The sequence below is a fragment of the Triticum aestivum genome, chromosome 1B (genome assembly GCF_018294505.1).
Source record: "Triticum aestivum cultivar Chinese Spring chromosome 1B, IWGSC CS RefSeq v2.1, whole genome shotgun sequence".
In the NCBI taxonomy this organism is placed as follows: domain Eukaryota; kingdom Viridiplantae; phylum Streptophyta; class Magnoliopsida; order Poales; family Poaceae; genus Triticum; species Triticum aestivum.
Window position 1 is genome coordinate 27,304,168 of NC_057795.1, and position 19,636 is coordinate 27,323,803.

The window sequence follows — 19,636 nt, forward strand, 5'->3', positions numbered from 1 at the left end:
CCTGGGACACACGGCTTACAGCCCATTGGGGGCATATACATGCCTTATAAACCGGGTGCTTGCCACTGGGACACGCGGCTTATAGCGCTAGTAGCATTTTATTTGTGTACGTATGCAACTATATGCTACAAATGGCTTCTAGGAGCACCAACAATATATATACAGCAAAGTTCATAGCAACAATATACTACAAGTTGACAACCATAACAAACCAACCATGAGTAGTCCACAGATGCATACATATTCAAAGAAGGTTCACAAAAACATGTGCACATATGCAACAAGAGTTCACAAACAAAAGGGCCATGAGTTCAAAGTCCACAAGCGTACATATTCAACAAGGGTTCACCTACAGATGCAACAAGAGTCCACAAATGGAATCATGAGTTCCAAGTTCACACCTAGCATGAGTTCAACCTAAAAGATGCAATCAGCTTCCACCACAGCATGTATGCCCACCATTGATGACATCCACGATGCAATCCTATAAGTTTCAAATTGAAGCCAAGTAAGAATTTCCAAAGTTAAATTACAGATCAATAAGGCACAAGATTTAACAAGCATCAACATATAAATTTCAAACTGAAGCTAAGAAGTATGAATAATATAAGGATCAACATTTGTGGGCTCTACCATCAACAATACACAAGGTACAAGTTGAGAGGCACAACCAACGACAAGACACAAGCATCAATAGTGCACAAGCATAGACAACTACCTCGAGTGATCATTGTGGTGTGGAGGTTGAAGCACCATGAGCCGCAGTGGGTGTCACTGGGCTTGCTTGGGCAGGTGTAGATCCACCTACCACAAAGTTATTGGAGTCTTCTCCCGATCGAGGACACTTCAAGCATGAGACGGTAAGATGGTAAGATGCATGATCTTTAAGCATGATGGTAAGATGCATGATTGAAAAGTTGAAGACTTACAAAGCTAAAAGTAGGAAGCGGCGGAACAGGAGGAAGATCCGCAAAGTAGAACCCTGCATATTAGTACTGAACCGAGCGAACGTCTCCTGCAGGGCCGCCTGCTGTTTAACCATGAATTCCTGCTGCTGAAACAGGGCTTGCTGCATTTTCATGGCTTGCTCCTGTTGAAGTAGGGCATTGGCCTGAGCCTCCAGCCGCAACCTGGTTTCTTCCTGCCGCAACCTGCTTTCTTCCTCTAGGCGAGCCTGCAATATGCCATCACAACAAGTTTACCATCGTTGCAATGCAAAGAAGAAACCCGAAGGGAGATCAATGAAGCAAAACATTCATGGAATTGATGCATCATGTGCAGCCCAGGCTCTGGGCGACGCTCAATAGCAGGACCTGAGCTCGACGTGGTAGCACGGAGATGGGCAAGTTTTGGAATGTCCTTCTTACGGATGGAACCGTCACCAACATATAACCGCCCACGCTTCTTGCCTTGTCCCGACTTGAGGGAAACCGTAACATCAATGTCATGTGAGGCTGGATCAGAGTTGGGCCCGTTGCACTCCTTGAACTTCCCATTATATGCATCAATCCTCAACCCAGCCCTTGGGTTGACCCACCCCCCCTTCCAGTTTCTTTGACTTGCGGGAGAGACATCATCCCGTGAAGGTATTGAGCGACTCTTCACCCTCACCTCTCTCCCTATTCTGCAATAGAAGCAATAATATCCATAAGGGCACAAGTTGAGAAGTTCATAAGCCAAATATATTTTTACCTTCTTCTGCACGTAAGCATGGAGGTTGAGGTTGCCTTGAAGGTGTACCGGACCACCCATCAAGGCACGTCGCTCCGAAGCTGCTCTGCGTGTGGCCCTCCACTCTGGGTTTATCCACCTAGATATGATTTGCTGGTAGCAAGGAATCTTGTTGTTGCACCACGGGGGAACCGCCTGAAGTATGTCAAATACATCCAACTTAGGAATGAAACTAAGTTGTTTTAATCGAGGCAATCACAAGTAATTAAATGGAAACTACCTTCATGTACATGGAACGGGTGAGATGCACTCTCCGGGCTAGCGGCTTTTTAAGAAGGATCTTGCGTTCACGCGCGAAATACTTTACCACAGCATTGACGCGAGCCTCGTAAGGCATGTCTTGGACAATCTTCTTGGCAATCTCCTCCACGACCTCATTAGCTTCATCCTCCATACCCTCAACGCAAGTAAAGAAGTCCTACCAAAGTGCATAAATTAGCATAAGACAGTTATCAATGCAATGATTTTGAATATTGGCAAAGAAATAACTAAGAAAATTGACAAAGAATTTTACCCAAAAATCGTTGACCACCCGCTCAGAAGCACTGCGGTACTCCCTGTCCCACTTGTCTTTCGTATCTGGAGCGCGTTTCCAATGCTCCCAAGACCAAGCTGGCTCCTCCTCACCGTCTCCTATGGGAACCAGGCCGGGTTAATAATGCCTACAAAGACATCTAATGATGGTGCTTGGCTATCATGGCGGGATTGTGCCTTCTGGAATAACCACCAAGGCCCTGCACAATGGAAAGGCAAGTAAGTTAGTATCTGCAAAAAACTTGAATGTAAGGACGTAGTTAAGAGTCCACAGAAGCACTTACCTCACACCAACTGGTTTAACAATGATCCCCTTATGTGGATATGGTCGCGAAGGCAGCGTGGACACCCCACGCAACTAGATTTTGGTCTCCTTAGGAACCGGCCATTCCATGTGCTTTGCCGATTCCTCCACCTCATACTCTCCCTCCTCCAACTCCTCCTGCACAACCAGCTCCTCCTCCCCCTCCTGCTCTGCCTCCTCTTCCCTCTCCTCCATAACTAGCTCCTCCTCCCTCTCCTCCTCCGACTCCTCCTCAGAATGGGCAGAGGGGATAGGGCTAGCAACACGGGACACAAGGGTACGACCATTTCGTCTACCCTGGGTACCATCCACCGTGGCTCGTTGTGCGGGTTTGGCCCTGCCTACCTGTGTGGAACGTGTCGCACCGGTGCCCTTCTTTATGACCCCCGTCAACTTGCCTAACCTTTCAATCACATTGCCAAGTCTCACAACTTTGTTGTTCTTTTTGTTCCCTGGCATCTTCTTAACACCTGCTCCAAGAAACAATAATGCGATTAGTTCATGTTGAAAACTTCATATCCAAAACAAAATCAGTTCAAAAAGGCACATTTAACAGATCATATGCAGAAGTAGAGCAGTTCAAAAGATCAATTTCAAAACTTCATATGCAAAACTAAAGCAGTTGAGAAGGGCATGTTTAAAAGTTCATATGCAAAAGTAGAGCACTTCAGAAGTTCATGTTTAAAAGTTCATATGCTATCAAAAAAAATCATATGCAAAAGTTCACAATCATAGGGCGAGAACTTCTTGGCAAGAAGCACAATTTCATAGAACATAGAGTTGTCTTACATCTTGGATACTAAGGAGTATATTGCAGGTGCCTTCCAGGAAGTTTACTTAATTTCCTGGTTATATGTCAAAAGAACACAACTTGGAAGACAAAAATATGTCCTGGTTTACTTAATATCCAGCTTCTTGGTTATATCCAGATACGAAAGACAGAGATTGTCAGGACCCCGACTCGATGTCACATCGATCTAGCTGGTAACACCTCATATCACTTTGTGGCCTCACGCACGGTATCCCCACGGGTGTCGTCTTACCTTTTCCCGGGACCGTTTGCGCCTTTTGGCTCACGTATATGATAGTGTCGCTAGCATCCATATGATAAAGAGCCCGGGCTAACATGACTAGTCGTAAACCCAAAGTGGCACAGACTTACAGGGACAGGCATCCATGACCCAGCTTCGAACGTGTCGGTCATCAGCAAGTGGGTCCGGGCTGTAGCACTGGGCTAGCAGGACTCCGGTAAACCGTGCTGTAGCGGGCTAACAGGACTCCGGTACTCAAAGCGTGACATTTCCCCGAAGGGACAGACACAGGAACGAAGAAGGACACATGCCGGCCAGCCTAGGTGTTCCAGAGCAGTAGCAAGCTACCATGGCTCAGCGGTAACACTAGGAGACATTTCCCGGTAAGAGAGGCTACTAAAGATAAACAACTAGATAGTCAGATCCCACACATACCAAGCATTTCAATCATACACACAATATGCTCGATATGTGCAAATACAACGAAGCATCACAACATGACTCTACGACACAAGTACTTTATTTAAGGCTCAGGGAGCCATACATATCATACACAAAGATACGGGTCTCACGACCCAACATACAAGTCATACAGTCATACAAACCAGCAGCGGAAGTAACTTGTCTGAGTACAGACAACTAGTAAATAAAAGAGGCTTGGAAAGCCTAGCTATACTACGTGGTCCTTCACAAGCTCAGGGTCACCACCTGGGTCTTTAGCCTACTCGTTGATGTCAACGTCTACATAGAACCCATCAGAAGGGGTTGCAGCGTCTTCTGTAAAAATGTAGATTATAGCAACATGAGTACAAAGGTACTCAGCAAGACTTACATCAGATCCTACATACATGCATAGTATCAAGAAGGGTTGGTGGAGTAATTGCAGCAAGCCAGCTTTGACTCTTGGCTAGACTATCCTACGATACTCCAACTTGAAATAGTTTTGCGCACACGAGTCCACTATTCACCACTTCAATACACTACCGAGGGTCCACCTCCGTCTTCCTACGGAAGAGCCATCCTCGGCACTCACACTTATCTTGAGGCTTTTATCAGTTTCCATTTACTTGTCTATGAACTGTATAGGCAACCAAGTAGTCCTTTACCGCGGACGCGGCTATTCGAATAGATCATGTTAACCCTGCAGGGGGTACTTCTTCATACACGCTCTCACCACTTACCGTCGTTTACACGACATGTACTCGGCAACCTTCAAGCGGAAGCCCAACGTGGGTGTCGGCCACGACCTACCTAATCACCTAAGCCTCCAGTCCAGGTTTATCGCCTATTCAGGTTCCATCCGCAGGGAGTCCGGCCGAGGTTTCCAATACGGCCCCGAACGATGTGAACAGGGTTCCCGAGATACCTAACGGGTATTCGGTACACCGTGCCACGTACCTACCGCATCACAGCCCACCCCTACGGTCAGCGCTGTCCACGGCCTCCAGTAGGCTACAAACACCAGAAACTACTTGCAACTCCTGGACGAAGAACTAGGGTGAATAAGAAGCCGAGAGGGTCCATTGGTTTCGGGCCCAATGCATGGTAGTAGCTGATTCTTAAATCACACATACAGATCTCAGTGCTTAAGGTCGGCTTCAATGAAACAACCCACCATGTACTCCTACATGGCCTCTCATCGATACCTTTACCAAATCGTGTTCACCACACCACTCTCATTACCGACATAATCATTTCACTCTAGCCCATCACCCAGATGAACCAGACCTGACACAACTCTAAGCATAGCAGGCATAGCAAGGTAGGAACAACACATACATATGGCTCAATCAACTCCTACACATGCTAGTGGGTTTCATCTAGTTACTATGGCAATGACAGGTCATGCAGAGGAAATGGGTTCAACTACCGTAGCACACAGCAGTTTGAATCGCGTTGTCTTAATGCAGTAAAAGAGAGCAGGAGCGAGAACATGGGATTGTATCGATATGATCAAATGGTTGGTTGCTTGCCTGATGGTTCGATGCACGGATACGGTTCTTCGTTAGGGTAATCACGGTACTCCTCGGGAACAGAACCTGTCGCAAAGGACATCGATATACAAGCATCACCAAACAATGTGCAACAATATGATGCATGCATGAAACATGGCAATATGAGTGTGTTGGGCTAATGCAACTAAAGCCAGAAGTGTTTGAACAAATTTGAATCAAAGATTCAAATTCCAAATTCAAATATGGCCTTTTAAAGTGCCTTTTCTTGTTCTGCTTAAAACATCAAGTTAACTTGTTTGATCATGCATGAAAATAGTACAGATGTATAGATTGAATTTTTCTGATCATTTCTCATATATAATTTGTCCAATTTGGAGTTACAGAATAAAAGTTATGAATTTTTGAAGTTTAATTAATATTCTGGAATTTCCTGATTTAAATTAAATCCAGAAATTCAATTACTGCGTCAGCCTGACGTCACAGTGGCATCAGCAGGTCAACAGGGCTGGCTCGGGTCAAACCTGACGTGTGGGGTCCACACGTCAGTGACACAGGGGCTAATCCCGCGTTGACCCGGGCTGGTTAGCTTTGACTAAGCCCTGGGGCCCACTTGTTAGCGTCAGTAGGTGGGGGGGTTAGTGACTAATTAACTAGGCCAGGTCAGCCCGCCGGAGTTCTGGCCGGCGGCGACCATTAGCGCGGCGGCGAGAGTGGTTTTGGTCGTTTCGGCCACCAAATGGACCGCGGAGGCCACCGGAGTGGAGCTGAGGACAACCCGCATCTCTTGGCGGAGCCCGTTGGGGTCGGGGTGGCCGGAGTCGACGGCGGCGAGCTCGGCTGCGGCGGCCGGAGTTCGGGTGCGGTCGGGATCAGTGTTGCAGGGGGTTTGGGGAGGCGTTGGTGCGTTCTACGTGCTCCTGGTGATGTGTGGAGCACGATGGTGTGCTCGGTTGGGCGCTACGGCGACCGTGGCCACGACGGCGACATCGCCGGCGGCGTGGAGCTCTCGGTCGAGGTGGAGCTAGGGCCTAGGGGTCGGGAGAGACCAGGGAAGAAGGGGGAAACGCTCCGGGGGCTCACCGCGGTTGCAGTGGGCGTCGAAGCGGGCTCGGGGACGCGCCGGAGACGACGAATTTGACGGCGACGGTGGTCGGAGTCCGAAGAGGGGAACGGCGACGTGGCGGCGATGCAGGGCTTCCGGGGACCCGTGGAGCGGTGGGGAGGAAGAGGGAGTCGAGGCGGAGCTCCTGAGCTGGTCGGGGGAGCGAGGGGTGGTCGGAGACGACGGTTATGGCGAACGGCGGCGACGGTGGTGTTCGGTCGGCGGGAGAGAGAGCGAGGGAGAGCCGGGGGAGAGTGAATGGGGTGTCGGCGAGGTCGGGGCGATGACCAGAAGACGATCCACGCGGCGCAACGGCGACCAGGGCGATGCAGAGAGGCTGGGTGGTGCGTGGCGAGCTCGGGCGCGCCATGCTCACCTCCCTGCCTGCTCTGGCAAGAGGAAGCAGCTGGCTGGCACAGGCCAGCACAGTGCTGGGCCGGCTGGGCTGGGCAGGTAGGTCCAGGTAAGTCTACTCCTTTTATTTATTTTTCTGTTTTCTGTTTTTATTTAATATACCTGCAACTTTGTTGAATTAAATAAAATACCTAGGCAACTCCAAAAATCACCAAACTACTCCTGGTCCATAGTTGGATTATTTCCAACATGAAACATTTTAGTTTGGAGATATTTGAGCATTTAAATATTTTATATTATTTTAAATGCCCAAATTCAAATATCTATGATTTAATTCAAAAACCCTAGGATGGCCTAGAAAAATGTGCACCACTTTTGGCAGAGGTTCTGAACCAAGGCAAAAATGATGGGCATTTTAGAAGGGCATTTCAGGTTCATTGAAAAATTATTTTAGTAACCCTAGTTGGTTTCAGAGGGGACTGGGGGTTCTGTCATCCCCATTTCAAGTTTCTGATGAAAGAGTAAACATGATGCAACACTCTAATACATGACTAGCTAGGGTGTGACAACTCACCCCCACTCAAAAGAATCTCGTCCCGAGATTTGGGTTCCTCCGAGAAGAAGGCGGAATATTCAAGTCGAAGACAATCCTCCCTTTCCCAAGTTGCTTCATCTTCAGAATGGTGCGACCATTGAACCTTGAGAAACTTGATATTATGACGTCGGGTGGTACGCTCGGCCTGATCGAGGATACGAATGGGGTACTCTCGATATGTAAGATTATCTTGGAGATCAAGCGTTTCGTGGTCCACTTCACGGATAGGATCCGAGAAGCAACGCCTGAGTTGAGAAACGTGGAAGACATCGTGAACTCTGGAGAGGTGCGGAGGTAGTTCCAATTGGTAGGCAACTTCTCCTCGTTTGGCAAGAATGCGAAAAGGTCCAATGTAACGAGGAGCCAATTTGCCTTTGATACCGAAACGATGGGTTCCCTTCAGAGGGGTGACCCGAAGGTAAGCCTTCTCGTCAACCTCGAAAGTCATAGCCTTATGTTTTCGGTCATATTGACTCTTTTGACGGGATTGGGCTGTTTTCAACTTTTCACGAACGATACGAACTTGTTCTTCTGCTTCCTGAATCATATCCGGGCCAAAGAATTGTCTTTCCCCGGTCTCTGACCAGTTAAGGGGTGTTCGACATCGTCGTCCATAGAGAACTTCAAAAGGGGCTTTACCCGAGCTAGATTGATAGCTGTTGTTGTAAGCGAATTCGGCAAATGGAAGGCACTTCTCCCAGTCCATTCCGAACGAGATAACAGAGGCTCGAAGCATGTCTTCTAGAATCTGATTGACGCGTTCTACTTGACCACTTGACTGAGGGTGGAAAGCGGTGCTAAAGGAGAGACGAGTTCCCATAGCATTTTGGAAACTTTCCCAAAATCGAGAGGTGAAAAGACTTCCTCGATCCGAATTGATTTCCAAAGGAACACCATGGAGGGACACTATTCGAGAGATGTATAAGTCTGCCAGCTGGCTAGCGGTTATACTCTCACGAACAGGTAAGAAATGAGCTACTTTGGAAAGACGATCGACCACGACGAAAATAGCATTATTCCCTCTTTTGGTCCTGGGAAAACCGGTAATGAAATCCATACCAATTTTATCCCATTTCCATTCAGGAATAGCTAATGGTTGAAGGGTGCCAGCAGGCCGTTGATGCTCTGCTTTTACACGACGGCAGACGTCGCAATTGGCAATATACTGAGCAATTTCTCTCTTCATCCTAGTCCACCAGAACCTCTGGCGTAGGTCCTGATACATTTTTGTGCTACCGGGATGAATGGTGAGAGGAGATTCATGAGCTTCCTTAAGGATCAATCGCCTCAGGTTGCGCACCTTGGGAACCACTAGTCGATCCCCGAAGTATACGACTCCTTGATCATTAACGGAGAAGCAATTCGCAATTCCTTTCTGAATGTTCCTCTTGATGCGGGAGATTCCCGGATCTACCTTCTGTGCTTTGATAATTTGATCCGTAAGGGTAGGTTTTGCCACCAAGGTGGAGAGAAAACCTTGAGGAACAATGTGAAGGTTAAGCTTTCGAAATTCCTCATGGAGAAGCGGTTGACTTTGTTGTAACATCAGGTTGTTACAATAAGATTTACGACTTAGTGCATCAGCCATGACGTTGGCTTTCCCTGGGGTGTAGGTTATTCCTAAGTCGAAGTCTGTGATCAATTCAACCCAACGTCTTTGCCTGAGATTCAGATCCGGTTGGGTGAAGATGTACTTCAGACTTTGGTGATCAGTGAATATTTCGCAACGATTACCGAGGAGGTAATGTCGCCAGGTCTTAAGTGCATAGACTACGGCTGCAAGTTCTAAATCATGAGTAGGATAATTCTCCTCATGTGGGTGCAATTGCCGTGAAGCGTAAGCAATTACGTGTCGATCTTGCATGAGAATGCAACCTAGTCCTTGTCGCGAGGCGTCGCAGTAGATAACAAAGTCCTTGGAGAAGTCTGGCGGTACCAGCACGGGAGCAGAAGTCAGGCGTCTTTTCAGTTCCTGAAAGCTGTGCTCACATTGTGGAGTCCATTCGAACTTCTTATCTTTCTTGAGGAGTTCAGTTAGAGGTTTGGCAACTTTGGAGAAGTTCTCGACAAAGCGACGACAATAGCTCGCTAAGCCCAGAAAACTCCGAACTTGCTTGACCGATTCAGGTGGAGTCCAATCAAGGACGGCTTGAACTCGCTCAGGGTTAACAGCAATACCTTTACCAGATATTACATGACCCAGATAGGTCACTTCTGACAACCAGAATTCACATTTTGAAAATTTGGCATAAAGGCGATGCTCTCGAAGTTTCTTCAACACTAGCCTTAGATGTTCGGCATGTTCTTCCTCGTTCTTGGAGTAGATGAGTATGTCATCGAGATAAACCACGACGAATTTATCCAAATACTCCATGAAGATTGAGTTCATTAACCGAGAAAAGGTGGCTGGAGCGTTGGTTAATCCGAAGGACATGACGGTGTACTCGTATTGGCCATAACGAGTAACAAAGGCCGTTTTAGGAATGTCCCCGTTTCTGATTTTGATTTGATGGTATCCCAACCTCAAATCCATCTTGGAGAAGACTGAGGATCCAGCGAGCTGATCATACAGGTCGTTGATCCTGGGAAGTGGATATTTGTTTTTGATTGTGACCAAATTGACAGGTCGGTAATCTACAACCATCCGGTCCGTACCATCCTTCTTCTTGACGAATAGAACGGGGCAAGCCCACGGAGATGAACTAGGTCGGATGAAACCCTTTTTCAAGGATTCATCGAGTTGTTTCTTAAGCTCGGCTAGTTCTAGGGGTGCCATCTTATAAGGTCTTCTAGCAATCGGAACGGTTCCTGGAATGAGGTCTATTACGAACTCAACATCCCTGTCAGGTGGAACACCTGGCAATTCCTCTGGAAAGACATCCGGGAAGTCACGGACTACCGGAACGTCCTCAAGGTCTGGCAAAGGGCTGGCGTTAAGAGAATATAATTGTCGCTTGGCTATTCGAGTCAAAACATTGACTATCTTCCCCGAAGGATGGGTGAGTTGAACAGTCCTAGAGAAGCAATCAATTTTGGCTTGATGAGCTGACATCCAGTCCATACCCAAAATGATATTAATATCTGAAGATTTAAGGGCTATCAAAGATGCGAGGAAAACAAGTCTATCGACTTGGATTTCATTTCCATGGCTTACTCTAGAAGTTTGCCATTTGGATCCCGGAGTTTGAATTACCATGGAGGATGGCAAGTCACAGAATGCAACGTTATGCAAACGAGCATAATTTTCAGATATAAAAGAATGAGAGGCTCCTGTATCGAAAAGAACAGATGCCGGGTGGCAATTAACAAGAAGCGTACCGAGAAAGACGTTGGGATCTTCTTGAGCTTCTTCGGCAGAGATACAGTTGACATGGCCACGTGAAGCGGTGACCGGTTTGGCATGGAACACCTTCCCTGTCGGCTTGCCACGGCCAACAGCTTTAGCAGATTGATTGGGGTTGGTCTGGGGACACTCACGCATATAGTGACCAGATTCCCCACACTTGAAACAAGTCACGGAACTGGTACGTGGAGGAGCATTATTGGTTGGACCCCCATAGGGCTTGGTTGGTGCAGACTGTTGAACAGGGCGAGGCGCCTGGAAGGATGGCCTCGGTGTGAACCTGGGTGGCAGGGCGGTGTTGGGCACCCACACGCGGCGCTTCTGAGGACCAGCACCGGATGAGGAACCCAGGTCACGGCCATGCTTGCGTGTTGCGTCATAGTCAGTCTGACCAGTTTCAGCACTGATGGCTTTGTTGACAAGTTTCGAAAAAGATGTGCACTCATGCAGACGGAGGTCGCGGCGAAGCTCAGGACTAAGGCCCTTACGGAACCTTGCTTGCTTCTTGGCGTCAGTAGACACTTCCTCAGTTGCATATCGGGCGAGATTACCAAACTCTCTGCTATAGACGTCCACAGAAAGTCGGCCTTGGGTGAAACTGCAAAATTCTTCACGTTTACGGTCCATGAGACCCTCCGGAATGTGATGTTCACGGAAAGCCTCACTGAACTCAGCCCAAGTTGTGACATGGCCTGCTGGGCGCATGGCTCCATAATTCTCCCACCATAGACTGGCGGGGCCTTCAAGATGATATGCGGCAAAGGTGACCTTGTCAGCCTCCGCTACCAGCGCGGAACGCAGCTTGTGAGAGATACTGCGAAGCCAGTCATCAGCGTCGAGAGGCTCGACGGAGTGGTGGAACGTGGGTGGATGCAATTTGATAAAATCATTGAGTGACACCACGTTAGCCCTCTGATGGTGTGCTGTATTCTGTTCAATACGCTCTAACAAACGGTTTGTCTCCCGCTTGTTTCTCTCAGCTTCCATCATCACCTCGGCTAGTGAAGGAGGATGAGGCAGATTTTCATTCCTGGCTTCACTGCCTTCGGCCTGCTCTTGAGAAGCAGGGTTGGCGCGCGTGTTGACCATCCTAGGTAAACAAGACAATGATTTAGTCAGAATGATGAAATTCCGACATGGGATACATAATGTAAGAAATAACTCGGAATGCAAGATGATCATCCGTATGACATGGTAGATACAGAAACTGCTTCTTTATTCCATCGTCATACACACCATACAAGGTTTAGTACAAGACCAAACAAAGTACTATTACGGTGAGAAAAGGATTACAGCTCATCGGAGGCATTCCAAGCTCCTATACATTATTTTTCTACACCTCCGGAAAGAGTACAAACTAGGTCATAACCCACGAGTCACGCGGGACGATAGACGACACAGCTAGTGCGAACTAGTGGTACTACCACTAACTCAGACCGATCCGTAGTAGTCCTCATAGAAGTCACCTCCATAGCCTGGAAGCTCAACATGTTCATCCGGAAACAGACGATCTCGCGGAGCTTGTGGACCATAGGGGCTAAGATGAGGCCTTGGACCAGCAAACGGTGGCCTGCGGGGACCGCGAGGTGGGGTGATGCCTCCTACATCACGCCAAACCATCACGTCCGGCAGAGCAGATCTCACTGGATAGAGATCGCGCATATCTGAATATCCAGCTTGCACCGCCGGTGCGAACCGAGTCAAAGTGGCCCAGTGGTCAGCACGGGTATTGAAGAGCTCTAACCTTAAGGCCCGATTTTCACGGTCCTTATCCTCGAGCATCTCAGCAGTGGTGCGAGTCCGTGAATCCTCCTGAGTGGAGTCAGCATAGATAGCCTGGAGATACCCTTGTGCTCCCGGAAGTGATCCTGGCATATACCGGAAGTCAGAGTCCCGAAATAGACCAGATCTGACTCGCATAATGGTCATCATAGAGTAGGCGGCATCCTGCACAGCCATCTCGATAGTAACCCCGAGTCCATAGGAGCAGTGAAGAGGCTCAGTGGATCCAGGATAAGATGGAAATATTCTGACGGTGCAGAGATACTGGCTTTGATTAAAATCTCGGAATTGCTCTTCGACCGTGTACTCGGGATACCAGCGGTATCCGGCCTCAGTCATTACCCTGACCAACTTAGCAGTATGGCCGGGTACATCTAGACATCGAGTCAGGCGAACCACTTGATTGAGGTCGCGAGTGGCCATCTGAAAGCACAATTATAATGCAAAGGCATTAGAATTTCTAGCAAAATTTCGGCAGCATAACAGCTGTAAATGCTCAAAAAGGATTTTGAGACATCTGACAAAGGATTTCGTACACACTCAACATCATCATATCAAGTTCTGAAACCATTCCAACAACATAATGTGGTAGTAGAACTGAACTAGGCTGATAACCATCAAACTTATAAGGTACTACTGATTAGTAACACGTGAACCTGATAGAGAGAACAGATCCTAATTCCTTAACCCCCGATGGAAGAATGGACTGACTCAGATCAGAAAGTCATAAGGTATAAGGAGTAAAAAGAGCCTTACGTTCCAACCCACAAACAATTCCCCTACATATAACTAAAGAATTTCTAGACTCAACATCGACCAGTTTGGCTTGGAGAACCTACAGGCAGTCCGGCTCTGATGCCAACGCTGTCAGGACCCCGACTCGATGTCACATCGATCTAGCTGGTAACACCTCATATCACTTTGTGGCCTCACGCACGGTATCCCCACGGGTGTCGTCTTACCTTTTCCCGGGACCGTTTGCGCCTTTTGGCTCACGTATATGATAGTGTCGCTAGCATCCATATGATAAAGAGCCCGGGCTGACATGACTAGTCGTAAATCCAAAGTGGCACAGACTTACAGGGACAGGCATCCATGACCCAGCTTCGAACGTGTCGGTCATCAGCAAGTGGGTCCGGGCTGTAGCACTGGGCTAGCAGGACTCCGGTAAACCGGGCTGTAGCGGGCTAACAGGACTCCGGTACTCAAAGCGTGACATTTCCCCGAAGGGACAGACACAGGAACGAAGAAGGACACATGCCGGCCAGCCTAGGTGTTCCAGAGCAGTAGCAAGCTACCATGGCTCAGCGGTAACACTAGGAGACATTTCCCGGTAAGAGAGGCTACTAAAGATAAACAACTAGATAGTCAGATCCCACACATACCAAGCATTTCAATCATACACACAATATGCTCGATATGTGCAAATACAACGAAGCATCACAACATGACTCTACGACACAAGTACTTTATTTAAGGCTCAGGGAGCCATACATATCATACACAAAGATACGGGTCTCACGACCCAACATACAAGTCATACAGTCATACAAACCAGCAGCGGAAGTAACTTGTCTGAGTACAGACAACTAGTAAATAAAAGAGGCTTGGAAAGCCTAGCTATACTACGTGGTCCTTCACAAGCTCAGGGTCACCACCTGGGTCTTTAGCCTACTCGTTGATGTCAACGTCTACATAGAACCCATCAGAAGGGGTTGCAGCGTCTTCTGTAAAAATGTAGATTATAGCAACATGAGTACAAAGGTACTCAGCAAGACTTACATCAGATCCTACATACATGCATAGTATCAAGAAGGGTTGGTGGAGTAATTGCAGCAAGCCAGCTTTGACTCTTGGCTAGACTATCCTACGATACTCCAACTTGAAATAGTTTTGCGCACACGAGTCCACTATTCACCACTTCAATACACTACCGAGGGTCCACCTCCGTCTTCCTACGGAAGAGCCATCCTCGGCACTCACACTTATCTTGAGGCTTTTATCAGTTTCCATTTACTTGTCTATGAACTGTATAGGCAACCAAGTAGTCCTTTACCGCGGACGCGGCTATTCGAATAGATCATGTTAACCCTGCAGGGGGTACTTCTTCATACACGCTCTCACCACTTACCGTCGTTTACACGACATGTACTCGGCAACCTTCAAGCGGAAGCCCAACGTGGGTGTCGGCCACGACCTACCTAATCACCTAAGCCTCCAGTCCAGGTTTATCGCCTATTCAGGTTCCATCCGCAGGGAGTCCGGCCGAGGTTTCCAATACGGCCCCGAACGATGTGAACAGGGTTCCCGAGATACCTAACGGGTATTCGGTACACCGTGCCACGTACCTACCGCATCACAGCCCACCCCTACGGTCAGCGCTGTCCACGGCCTCCAGTAGGCTACAAACACCAGAAACTACTTGCAACTCCTGGACGAAGAACTAGGGTGAATAAGAAGCCGAGAGGGTCCATTGGTTTCGGGCCCAATGCATGGTAGTAGCTGATTCTTAAATCACACATACAGATCTCAGTGCTTAAGGTCGGCTTCAATGAAACAACCCACCATGTACTCCTACATGGCCTCTCATCGATACCTTTACCAAATCGTGTTCACCACACCACTCTCATTACCGACATAATCATTTCACTCTAGCCCATCACCCAGATGAATAAGACCTGACACGACTCTAAGCATAGCAGGCATAGCAAGGTAGGAACAACACATACATAGGGCTCAATCAACTCCTACACATGCTAGTGGGTTTCATCTAGTTACTGTGGCAATGACAGGTCATGCAGAGGAAATGGGTTCAACTACCGTAGCACACAGCAGTTTGAATCGCGTTGTCTTAATGCAGTAAAAGAGAGCAGGAGCGAGAACATGGGATTGTATCGATATGATCAAATGGTTGGTTGCTTGCCTGATGGTTCGATGCACGGATACGGTTCTTCGTTAGGGTAATCACGGTACTCCTCGGGAACAGAACCTGTCGCAAAGGACATCGATATACAAGCATCACCAAACAATGTGCAACAATATGATGCATGCATGAAACATGGCAATATGAGTGTGTTGGGCTAATGCAACTAAAGCCAGAAGTGTTTGAACAAATTTGAATCAAAGATTCAAATTCCAAATTCAAATATGGCCTTTTAAAGTGCCTTTTCTTGTTCTGCTTAAAACATCAAGTTAACTTGTTTGATCATGCATGAAAATAGTACAGATGGATAGATTGAATTTTTCTGATCATTTTTCATATATAATTTGTCCAATTTGGAGTTACAGAATAAAAGTTATGAATTTTTGAAGTTTAATTAATATTCTGGAATTTCCTGATTTAAATTAAATCCAGAAATTCAATTACTGCGTCAGCCTGACGTCACAGTGGCATCAGCAGGTCAACAGGGCTGGCTCGGGTCAAACCTGACGTGTGGGGTCCACACGTCAGTGACACAGGGGCTAATCCCGCGTTGACCCGGGCTGGTTAGCTTTGACTAAGCCCTGGGGCCCACTTGTCAGCATCAGTAGGTGGGGGGGTTAGTGACTAATTAACTAGGCCACGTCAGCCCGCCGGGGTTCTGGCCGGCGGCGACCATTAGCGCGGCGGCGAGAGTGGTTTTGGTCGTTTCGGCCACCAAATGGACCGCGGAGGCCACCGGAGTGGAGCTGAGGACAACCCGCATCTCTTGGCGGAGCCCGTTGGGGTCGGGGTGGCCGGAGTCGACGGCGGCGAGCTCGGCTGCGGCGGCCGGAGTTCGGGTGCGGTCAGGATCAGTGTTGCAGGGGGTTTGGGGAGGCGTTGGTGCGTTCTACGTGCTCCTGGTGATGTGTGGAGCACGATGGTGTGCTCGGTTGGGCGCTACGGCGACCGTGGCCACGACGGCGACATCACCGGCGGCGTGGAGCTCTCGGTCGAGGTGGAGCTAGGGCCTAGGGGTCGGGAGAGACCAGGGAAGAAGGGGGAAACGCTCCGGGGGCTCACCGCGGTTGCAGTGGGCGTCGAAGCGGGCTCGGGGACGCGCCGGAGACGACGAATTTGACGGCGACGGTGGTCGGAGTCCGAAGAGGGGAACGGCGACGTGGCGGCGATGCAGGGCTTCCGGGGACCCGTGGAGCGGTGGGGAGGAAGAGGGAGTCGAGGCGGAGCTCCTGAGCTGGTCGGGGGAGCGAGGGGTGGTCGGAGACGACGGTTATGGCGAACGGCGGCGACGGTGGTGTTCGGTCGGCGGGAGAGAGAGCGAGGGAGAGCCGGGGGAGAGTGAATGGGGTGTCGGCGAGGTCGGGGCGACGACCAGAAGACGATCCACGCGGCGCAACGGCGACCAGGGCGATGCAGAGAGGCTGGGTGGTGCGTGGCGAGCTCGGGCGCGCCATGCTCACCTCCCTGCCTGCTCTGGCAAGAGGAAGCAGCTGGCTGGCACGGGCCAGCACAGTGCTGGGCCGGCTGGGCTGGGCAGGTAGGTCCAGGTAAGTCTACTCCTTTTATTTATTTTTCTGTTTTCTGTTTTTATTTAATATACCTGCAACTTTGTTGAATTAAATAAAATACCTAGGCAACTCCAAAAATCACCAAACTACTCCTGGTCCATAGTTGGATTATTTCCAACATGAAACATTTTAGTTTGGAGATATTTGAGCATTTAAATATTTTATATTATTTTAAATGCCCAAATTCAAATATCTATGATTTAATTCAAAAACCCTAGGATGGCCTAGAAAAATGTGCACCACTTTTGGCAGAGGTTCTGAACCAAGGCAAAAATGATGGGCATTTTAGAAGGGCATTTCAGGTTCATTGAAAAATTATTTTAGTAACCCTAGTTGGTTTCAAAGGGGACTGGGGGTTCTGTCATCCCCATTTTAAGTTTCTGATGAAAGAGTAAACATGATGCAACACTCTAATGCATGACTAGCTAGGGTGTGACAGAGATCCAGAAAGTTTACTTAATATCCTGGAAGACAGAGATCCTCACCTCACGTCGGTGCTAGGTGCTATGTGGGCTGAGGATAATTGGCCATGAGCAATTTAGTTGGAGGTGTCCCTGGGAGTCTTCTTCCTCCAAACTGACCAAGTTGACAAGAACATCGAGTCAGCTCAAATCTTGCTACCCAGTTATATATATATATGTACTACTCAGAAATAACAGGTTGCAAATAACAAATTGCAGACTACTCTGAATTCAAGCTTTGACTCATCAAAAGTCTGCGACCTGTTATATATATGTACTCATTAAAAGCTTTTACTCTGAATGCAAGTTTTTCTTGCTGCCATGAGTGAAAGCTTTTATTAACTAAAAAGTACTCTGTTATTGTATCTATCACGGCGCAAATTGGCAGAATTTAATTTACTTCTGAATTTTTACAAATTTCTGAAACTCACAAAAAATTGATTATGCAAGACAGTGAATCAAAATACTACTTTGACAGTGTCAAACTACGCATATTTGTATTAGAACATATACAACAGTGATCATGTCTGTTGGTCGGGTAGCTACTTGACCATGGTAATGCTATAAAGCCTTGTACAGTTTTTATTTTCGGTTGGTACAACATTGCACACTTTCTATTTCTTCAGTCGTATTAGGCCTCGCTTGGTAGCTTTGTTCAGATACGTTTGAGACCCAGCACAACACGAACACAGATGAGGGATAGGAGTTGAGGGGCGCTACCTTGGGCCTCGATGCGTGGTGGCGACCGTCGACGAAGCAGAAGAGTTGAAGAGGACGGCGGTGCAGGTGGCCGGCAGCGTCGGAGTCTAAGAGGAACGGGGCGGCGACGCCTGAGGAGAAGGTGCTCGGGGCGCCAGTGTCGGTGACCTCGGGCCGGGCGGAGACGTTCCCGGCGTTCTTCTCATCCTCGCCGAGCACCTTGCCGCCGGAGGAGGCCCAGCGACCTCAACCCTAGCGAACGGGGGACGGGGGGCGGCGGCGGCGGCCGGGCATGCTCGGGAGAGGAAAAGGCGATGTGTGGGGTGGGGGCGGGGGAGATCTGGAGGAGAGGAACGGCGCCGGAGGAGGGGCGGCGCGACGGCCGGTGGGTGGGTGGGCGGAGACGGCGGGGCGGGCACAGAGGATTTCGGCGGCGCAGGGAATGGGGGGAAACAGAGTGAGCTTGTGGATTTGGGGGGATTTTAGCCGGGCAGGGAGAGGATTTCAGCTTCGCGCGTGATTTTTGCTAAGTCCCGCGCCTTCGTGAAAATGTAAGGCGAGTGTCAAGTAGTGTTACACGGTTTACATTTTTATTTCATTACAACTATTTTCTTTAATTTACTTTACTTTTTTTCTTTCATATTTTTTTAGTATTTTCTTTTTTTAACCGGTTGGACCGGTCGGCTTTTCTAAAAGCCGGTCAAACCGGTCAATCTCTGTTTTGTCCGCAAACAAACCCTATCGGGCACCACCACTCCCCTCCACTACCACACTTATCTGGCCATGCCGCAGCGACGCCGCCCCTCCCTCGCCGCGATCTACATTTCTCTCATGTGTTCTTTCGACCCTCCCTCACACGGTTTTCAGATATGAGCCAATCCGTAGGGCCCGCGTGATCTACGCCTTTGACTGGAGTCAAGAAGGGTTTCACCGGGGTGAACTCCTCTTGGTTTGTGTTACGGCAGGCCATGTCGACATGCCGGAATAATTTTGAGCACACAACTTCACAAGATCCCCTGCCGGCGGTGCCAAGTGCGGCATCCGCACTGTAGGTGCATAACCTTCCCATAGGACTATGGTGTTTGTGTGGCAAGTGTCGCACCAAAGCTGTATATTGCAGATTTAAACATCACACCATAATTTAATACATATATTTGGACCACATGGAGATGGGTGTGCTCTTCCAACCCTCACTCGCACGGTTTTTGGAGATGAGCCGATACACAAGGCTTGTGCGATCTACACCTTTGACCG

The 19,636-nt window shown here is 48.6% G+C and overlaps 1 long non-coding RNA gene across 1 annotated transcript; it reads right to left on the bottom strand.

The window, feature by feature from the left end:
- Window positions 1–254: 254 nt before the first annotated feature.
- LOC123085406 (uncharacterized) lies at window positions 255–18,858 on the bottom strand. Its single transcript, XR_006439712.1, has 10 exons — window positions 18,404–18,858; window positions 17,708–17,798; window positions 2,550–3,039; window positions 2,246–2,465; window positions 1,952–2,149; window positions 1,693–1,866; window positions 1,314–1,624; window positions 930–1,174; window positions 719–844; window positions 255–484 (listed from the first exon to the last, which is right to left on the bottom strand). It is a non-coding gene; the product is annotated as an uncharacterized lncRNA (long non-coding RNA).
- Between the last annotated feature and the right edge of the window lie 778 nt (window positions 18,859–19,636).